The sequence below is a fragment of the Ciconia boyciana genome, chromosome 4 (genome assembly GCF_034638445.1).
Source record: "Ciconia boyciana chromosome 4, ASM3463844v1, whole genome shotgun sequence".
NCBI classification, from domain to species: domain Eukaryota; kingdom Metazoa; phylum Chordata; class Aves; order Ciconiiformes; family Ciconiidae; genus Ciconia; species Ciconia boyciana.
The window spans coordinates 40,343,727-40,351,651 of record NC_132937.1 but is presented as its reverse complement, the minus strand read 5'-3'; positions in this window follow the sequence as shown (position 1 = coordinate 40,351,651).

Genomic DNA, 7,925 nt, shown 5'->3' with positions numbered 1-7,925 from the left:
CCAGTTTTTAGGAATAAAATGGCAAGATGGACGTTGTCAGATCCCAATGGATGTGATCAACAAAATAACAGCCATGTCTCCACCAACTAGCAAAAAGGAAACACAAGCTTTCTTAGGCGTTGTGGGTTTTTGGAGAATGCATATTCCGAATTACAGTCTGATCGTAAGCCCTCTCTACCAAGTGACCCAGAAGAAGAAGGATTTCAAATGGGGCCCTGAGCAATGACAAGCTTTTGAACAAATTAAATGGGAGATAGTTCATGCAGTAGCCCTTGGGCCAGTCCGGGCAGGGCAAGATGTAAACAATGTGCTCTACGTTGCAGCTGGGGAGAATGGCCCTACCTGGAGCCTCTGTCTTGACCTTGAGTCTCCTCTGGCAGAAAGCACCAGGGGAGACTTGAGGTCGACCCCTAGGGTTTTGGAGTCGGGGATACAGAGGATCCGAGGCCTGCTATACTCCAACTGAAAAAGAGATATTGGCAGCATATGAAGGGGTTCGAGCTGCTTTGGAAGTGGATGGTACTGAAGCACAGCTCCTCCTGGCACCCTGACTGCCGGTGCTGGGCTAGATGTTCAAAGGGAGGGTCCCCTCTACACATCATGCAACTGATGCTACGTGGAGTAAGTCCTGTCGTATAGGAAACCCCAATTGCCCAGGAATCTTGGAAGTAATTATGGACTGGCCAGAAGGCAAAGATTTCGGTATATCCCCAGAGGAGGAGGTGATGCGTGCTGAGGAGGCCCTACTGTACAATGAAGTACCAGAAAATGAGAAGCAATATGCCCTGTTTACTGATGGGTCCTGTCTTCTTGTGGGAAAGCATCAGAGATGGAAGGCTGCTGTATGGAGTCCCATATGACAAGTTGGAGAAACTGCTGAAGGAGATGGTGAATTGAGCCAATTTGCAGAAGTAAAGGCCTTCCAGCTGGCTTTACACATTGCTGAATGAGAAAAGTGGCCAGTGCTCTGTCTCTATACTGACTCATGGATGGTGGCAAATGCCCTGTGGGGGTGGTTGCAGCAATGGAAGCAGAACAATTGGCAGCGCAGAGGCAAACCCATCTAGGCTGCAGCATTGTGGCAAGATATTGCTGCCTGGGTAGAGAACCTGGTTGTAAAAGTACATCATGTACATGCTCACATACCCAAGAGTCAGGCCACTGAAGAACATCAAAACAAGCAGCAGGTGGATCAGGCTGCTAAGATTGAAGTGGCTCAGGTGGACCTGGACTGGCAACATAAGGGTGAATTATCTATAGCTTGGTGGGCCCATGACCCCTCAGGCCATCAAGGAAGAGATGCAACATATAGATGGGCTCGTGATCGAGGGGTGGACTTGACCATGGACACTATTGCACAGGTTATCCATGAGTGTGAAAGATGCGCTGCAATTAAACAAGCCAAGTGGTTAAAGCCTCTGTGGTATGGAGGGCGATGGCTGAAATATAAATATGGGGAGGCCTGGCAGATGGATTATATCACACTCCCACAAACCCGCCAAGGCAAGCGCCATGTGCTTGCAATGCTGGAAGCAACCACCGGATGGCTGGAAACATATCCTGTGCCCCATGCTGCTGTCCGGAACACTATCCTGGGCCTTGAAAAGCAAGTCCTATGGTGACATGGCACCCCAGAAAAAATTGAGTCAGACAACAGGACTCATTTCCAAAACAACCTCATAGACACCTGGGCCGAAGAGCATGGCATTGAGAGGGTATATCACATCCCCTGTCATGCACCAGCCTCTGGGAAAATGGAATGATACAATGGACTGTTAAAGACTACACTGGGAGCAGTGGGTGGTGGGACATTCAAACATTGGGATACACATTTAGCAAAGGCCACCTAATTAGTCAACACTAGGGGATCTGCCAATCGAGCTGGCCCTGCCCAATCAAGACTGTTACGCACTGTCGAAGGGGATAAAGTCCCTGTAATGCACATAAAAAATATGCTGGGGAAGACAGTCTGGGTTACTCCTGCCTCGGGCAAAGGCAAGCCCATTCGTGGGATTGCTTTTGCTCAAGGACCTGGGTGCACTTGGTGGGTAATGCGAAAGGATGGGGAAGTCTGCTGTGTACCTCAAGGGGATTTGATTTTGGGTGAGAATAGCCAATTAACTAAATGGTATGGTGTTAATTGCTATTTAATACCATATGTCTTTAACTTTTATAGTGGCTGTATTCCATATCAAGGGTATTTCAGTAAGAATCACCCAGATTAATGAAGAATGAACTTTGATTCAAACCTTTGATTCCAAGCAAAGAACTTGGAACTTTTGATTCCAAGCACAGTGCAGCAGTGATGGAACCAGAACCGGCGTCAGCATACAGCAATCCAGTCCCACACACCATCTCTCCTGCCCTGAAGGACTGTTATGACAGATGGAGCCCAAAGTCATGGACTAAATGAACTCAACAGAGGTCTTAGAGGGATGGCCCATAGACCAAGGGAATGATAGCTGTGTGCATATATCAAAAGACAGGAAAAGTGGTGGTGATTAGTTGGAATGCATTAGAAAGGGTAGAACCTGGGCATGATGTAGATGGTATAGTATAAGGGGTGGATACTGTCCTGGTTTCAGCTGGGATAGAGTTAATTTTCTTCCTAGTAGCTGGTATAGTGCTGTGTTTTGGATTTTAATATGAGAATAATGGTGATAACACACTGATGTTTTAGTTGTTGCTAAGTAATGTTTACACTAGTCAAGGTCGTTTCAGCTTCCCCTGCTCTGCCAGGTGCACAAGAAGCTGGGAGGGGGCATAGCCAGGACAGCTGACCCAAACTGACCAAAGGGCTATTCCATACCATATGACATCATGCTCAGTATATAAACTAGGGGAAAGCTGGCCAGGGGGCAGCTGTTCAGGGACTGTCCGGGCATCAGTCAGTGGGTGGTGAGCAATTGCATTGTGTATCACTTGCTTTGTATATTATTTTAGTAGTAGTAGTATTTTTTTGTTCCAATTACTAAACTGTTCTTATCTCAGCCCACGTGTTTTCTCACTTGTACTCTTCCTATTCTCTCCCCCATCCCACCGGGGGGGGAGTGAGCGAGCAAGTGTGTGGTGCTCAGTTGCTGACAGGTTAAACCATGACAATTGTGTATGAAAATGGGCAGACAAGTCAGCCCTCATCTGGTCATGTTTGTTTCCTGCCCTAGCACTGGTTAGTATTGTATAGTACTTTCTCATTTCACTTACAATCAATATTTGTATCACACTGGATGAAATTTCTGACCTTAAGCTTTTCTATACCAGTTCAACAAGTATTTTTGAATTGTCTGAAATGCAAATCCACTATGTAAATGTACATTATGTCAGCTAACAGGAAAATAACGGCTTTACAATTTATCATTAAAACAGATAACTAATTTTGAGTATTTAATCATATTTCTATTATACAAATAACTTTCTATGGAGTCCGTATGCTAATGCAGTTATTGATTTGCTACCACAAATAGAAATTACTGGTCTGTATGTTCTGGATTGAAATTTGAAAGAATTAAATATGAGTTACAAAAAGCAAATTATTTTTGGAGCAATTAAAAACAATGAACAAGAACATGTGAACAAGCACTCAGTATTTTTTTTTTAAGAAAATGGTGCAAAAAATCTAAGTGCAAACAGTGCAAAAATCTTGACAAGATAAGGCCACTTAAAAATGACAAAATTGTGCCTAGATTATTGACAGTTAAAGATATATATCTCCTTATAGTACACAGCAGCCACAGTTTGAGAAAGAACATATAATAAACAGGGATATTACAAGATCAAGTAAACAGCTGTTTTTCCTACAGCTATCCATCTTCAATCAGTTTAGGGTGAAAAAAACCCCTTACATTCAGAAGTACGTAATAAGTGGGAACACATTTTTCCCAAGAGGCTTGTTCCCGGAAAGGACTGTTGCAGTACCAATTCAGTACTCCTGATAAGCAGACTGCACATTTATTTTGAAGTGCTCCAGCAAAATACAGCGTTCTCTCTATCCCTTCTCCTTCCTAAATAGCATCTTTAGTAGGAACTGAATGCAGACTCTGGAATGTGAGAGCAACAGAACAAAACATGACGTTTTGGGGCAGGGGGGGAGGCAATTCATTTAAAACATGCTATGGTGGAACAACCTCCCCTTCTTAGGGGAACAGCCTCTTTGGAGTCCAAATTCAACCAAATTCAAATGAACTCAAATATCTGCTAACTAATTAATCTACCTATTCTCTCTCTGACAAACAGATCCTCAGACCTTCCAAACAGAGAACAGTACTTCTCCAAATATGAATGTTCAAATTCGATTCACTAGCTGTTTCAATCAAAATGCTACTTAGAACCTGGAGAGAAACTCAGCTGCCATATTTGTCATTAGTTTTAAGAGTTACTATCAACTTTAAGGTGTTTAAACTACATGCCATAATCAAAGGATTCACTCAGAACATCCATGTCATTTTCTCCTAAGCAGCTTCTTAGTAACAGTCTTACAATCTTTTGTATTTAGGAGCCCTTTTTTGAGATGTTCCTATGAAAGGAATTAATAATAATAAAAAAGGACATGGGCGTATCAAATCTCTGAAGTCCGAACACATGAAGTAAAAGACCTACTTTTAAAGCAGAGGCTAAAAGAACTAATAGTAGTTCTCAAGAAAGGATAAAATTAATGTCCCAGTACTTCAGAAGACCATTATCCAATTTACTCTTAAAGAAAAAAACCCAAACAAACCAAACTTATTCTTTTTTTCACGCATGGCTTGCAATCTCTGTAGTTCTTCTTCCTCGCTGTCTTCGCTGCTAGCGCTGCTAACATCTAAAACAAAATCTCTTTGAGGATCTACTCTGAGGAAGTTTCGGCATTCAAATGTCAGATGACCAGCTGAACAAAAATATTCAAAAGAAAAATTATAATTTACAAAAAAAATCAGAAACTAAAGAACATCCATTTTAGTATTATTCAGTTTTGAGAAGTGAAAAAAGGCTAGGCTACAATCTATGAATGAGGAGGGAGAAGGCTTACTTTGAAAAAGCCTCAAAGAATTTTGAGAGGCTGTGCAATAGTATTCCATTTAATGGTGCTTTATGACTTCTCTCATATTTCTGTTAATTTAAAGATTTTGTCCAACATTTACTTTCTATTTTTTAATGGTCCCAGATCCTTCCTGAAGAAATTACTTAAAAGCATTAAGTGAAATGTTTAAAAAACTACTGCAGGTGTGTTATATTGCTCTTTCTGTCTTCCTCTAGTGAAATAGGAGAATCCTATTCCCTTATGAGATACAATTTATCTTTAATAACCAGTACATAATATCGACTAAGGTACTACTTGACTAGTATTTTTAGTTTTCGAAGTTACATCTCAATAATCATGACCGGGGTTAGAAAGCTTGCTGCTGAATACTCCTATTGGAATAATAAAGAGAAATAAAACAAATTGAAGATATGGTTTGGGAGAAACTAAGCTAAAGATATAGGAATTCAAGTAGCAATTGAAACAAACTCATCATCTTTGTATCAAAATACCTACATCTTGAAGACAGAGCTTTTAGGAACATAAATACAGGCTGTGTGATTTGACTACAAGTTTCTTTGTCTTTTAGAAAGCTTCCGATACTGCACCTACAGATGAAGCACTAAATCTAAATTGATATCCATGTTCCTTTGGAAGAACAGATACACAAAGCAGTTCATTGACGAAATTTGTTGGTGGCAAAGTCTACAGTGCAAGAACAAAGCAAGCTTTTTTCCCTTCACCCCACATAACGCTCATAAAAAATGGCTTAAATCACTGTGTTAAGAGTTCAACGCAATTCACTGCAAAACAGTGTCCACCCGTCCATTGTTCTAAAAATAAGACTCAGTGATTAACAAATTAAAATCTTCACTAAGACATGTCTCCATTCATCAGGAGAGTAGCCACAGACATGCTTATATGATCAGAGCATAATGCAAAGCATGAGCTAAATACTAACTACAGAACTTGTAAGTAACAAAATAAACTGTTTCTTGGAATATAGAATGCACAAAGAAGTAGGTTTTCTCAGTATAGAAGATCATATCGATTTTAAATTATTTTTTCTTTCAAAACAGATTGGACTTAACTTGAGCTGAAATGCCTGCTTAAGTTTGCAGTGAGACTCAGAAGGAGAACAAATGCTCATCTCAGTAAGTACTACAGTAGATATCAAAGACCGTGCTTTAAATTCAAAGTTTCTCAAGTAAATGCATTGCAAATGTAGTATATATGAATACAATAGCATACTATTATTTTTTGCTGATAAACTCAAGGGTTTTCAAAAGCAGCAATAGCTGTGAGGAACCAGAGAACGAATAGGAAAAAAAAAAAAGGTAACTTAAACTGGCAAATGTCTGGGCAACAAGGAGAACACTTCCCCCCCCCCAAAAGGCAGTTCCAACATCATAAATTGAAGAAAACACTGTAACTTCATATTGCTTACTACAGACTTACGGTAGCTGCATTTCTTGCATCCTGCTCTGATGTTATCCTTATTTCCACCTGAAAGAAAATTCCATCAATTAGGTGTTACTAAACAGAACTCTCAAGTTTCTTTTAAATCTGTCTTGATAATGTCAATACACAGATAGAAGCGATCACTCCTCAGAATACTAAGAACACTAAGATATCTTAAAAAAACTTAAAGAAAAGCAAAACAGTGCATTTCTAAGGTCACTTTTCTGTGCGGTAATCTATCAGAACAAATTTGGCTAGTATAAACTGATACGGATCATTTAGCTTCACATAACTTATTGCCAAATCCTCATTTGATTTATTATGACCTTTCCATTATAATTTTAATAATTATTCCACTTCTCTTAAAGCTTATGCATTTGTTCAGTTACAGTACAAACATGATAATAGCTATCTGACATTCCAGTGATCCATAACTGTATCCAGCTGGTTGTCTTGATTAGAAGAATGCTGGAAATGAAAATCTTTATTGAGAATGCATAAAATCCTAAGGTTTTGGAACACAGAAATACTCAAATGGCAGAAAACTGTTCTTTGCCACACCAACGAGCATGTACATTAAATGTTATGATTCCTCTTCCACTAAGAACAGAAATTTTGAACAAGTCATCAGTAGACCTGATTTCTGCAGTCTTTTTTTAATAGGTGTTAAAAGGTTTCATCTATAGGGAATCAGATGGTAGCCTTCCTTAGAAATTACAAAAAACCCACAAGTTAGTAGGAACTTTATTCAGAGATACCTCTCAATTCTCCAATACCCAGTTGTCTTCTTTCGGAAGTTGTATGAAAGGGTCAAGTAGAAAGACCTTCCTTCAATCACAGAAATGCTTAAATTGTAATATAGAAATTAAATATGGGAAAGCAGCAATAAGGATTATAGTATCATTTATTAACAACTATGGGGGTTTTTGTGTTGGGGCTACCTGTTACCATCCACTTGCACTGAAAGAAGAGTATTCATCTGGGTTTTTTTGCACAAAAGATGATATGGAGCTTAAAAGTATTGAGAAATAATATGGCAGACTTAAAATTAGATTTTGTTCTTGGGAAATGACACAACACTAGAAAACTTTACACTGTACATAGATAACTGACTTTTTAGACAGGCATTTTGTATAATGTGAAATATCTGTGAAAAGAAGAAAGGTACTACAAGTGAATGGTGGTTATAAAGACTTTGGTTTTGCTCTGAAAAGCAGGAGCTGCACAAAGTTTTAATAAAAAAGAGTTGGTGGAAATTGGCATATTTGGTGGGTACAGAAATTGCGCTTCTTGTTTCTTACCCTGCAAAAGAGTTGTGGTGCCTTTATCTTATTGCATCTTCAACTAAAATGTTCAAACCCCATTAAGGATTTAGAAAGCAAGTACTATTTTCTCCAGTATTTTCCCTAAATTGCTTGTTTCCATGCATTCAGGCATTTATCAATGTAAAGTTGTCTTTTTTTATAAT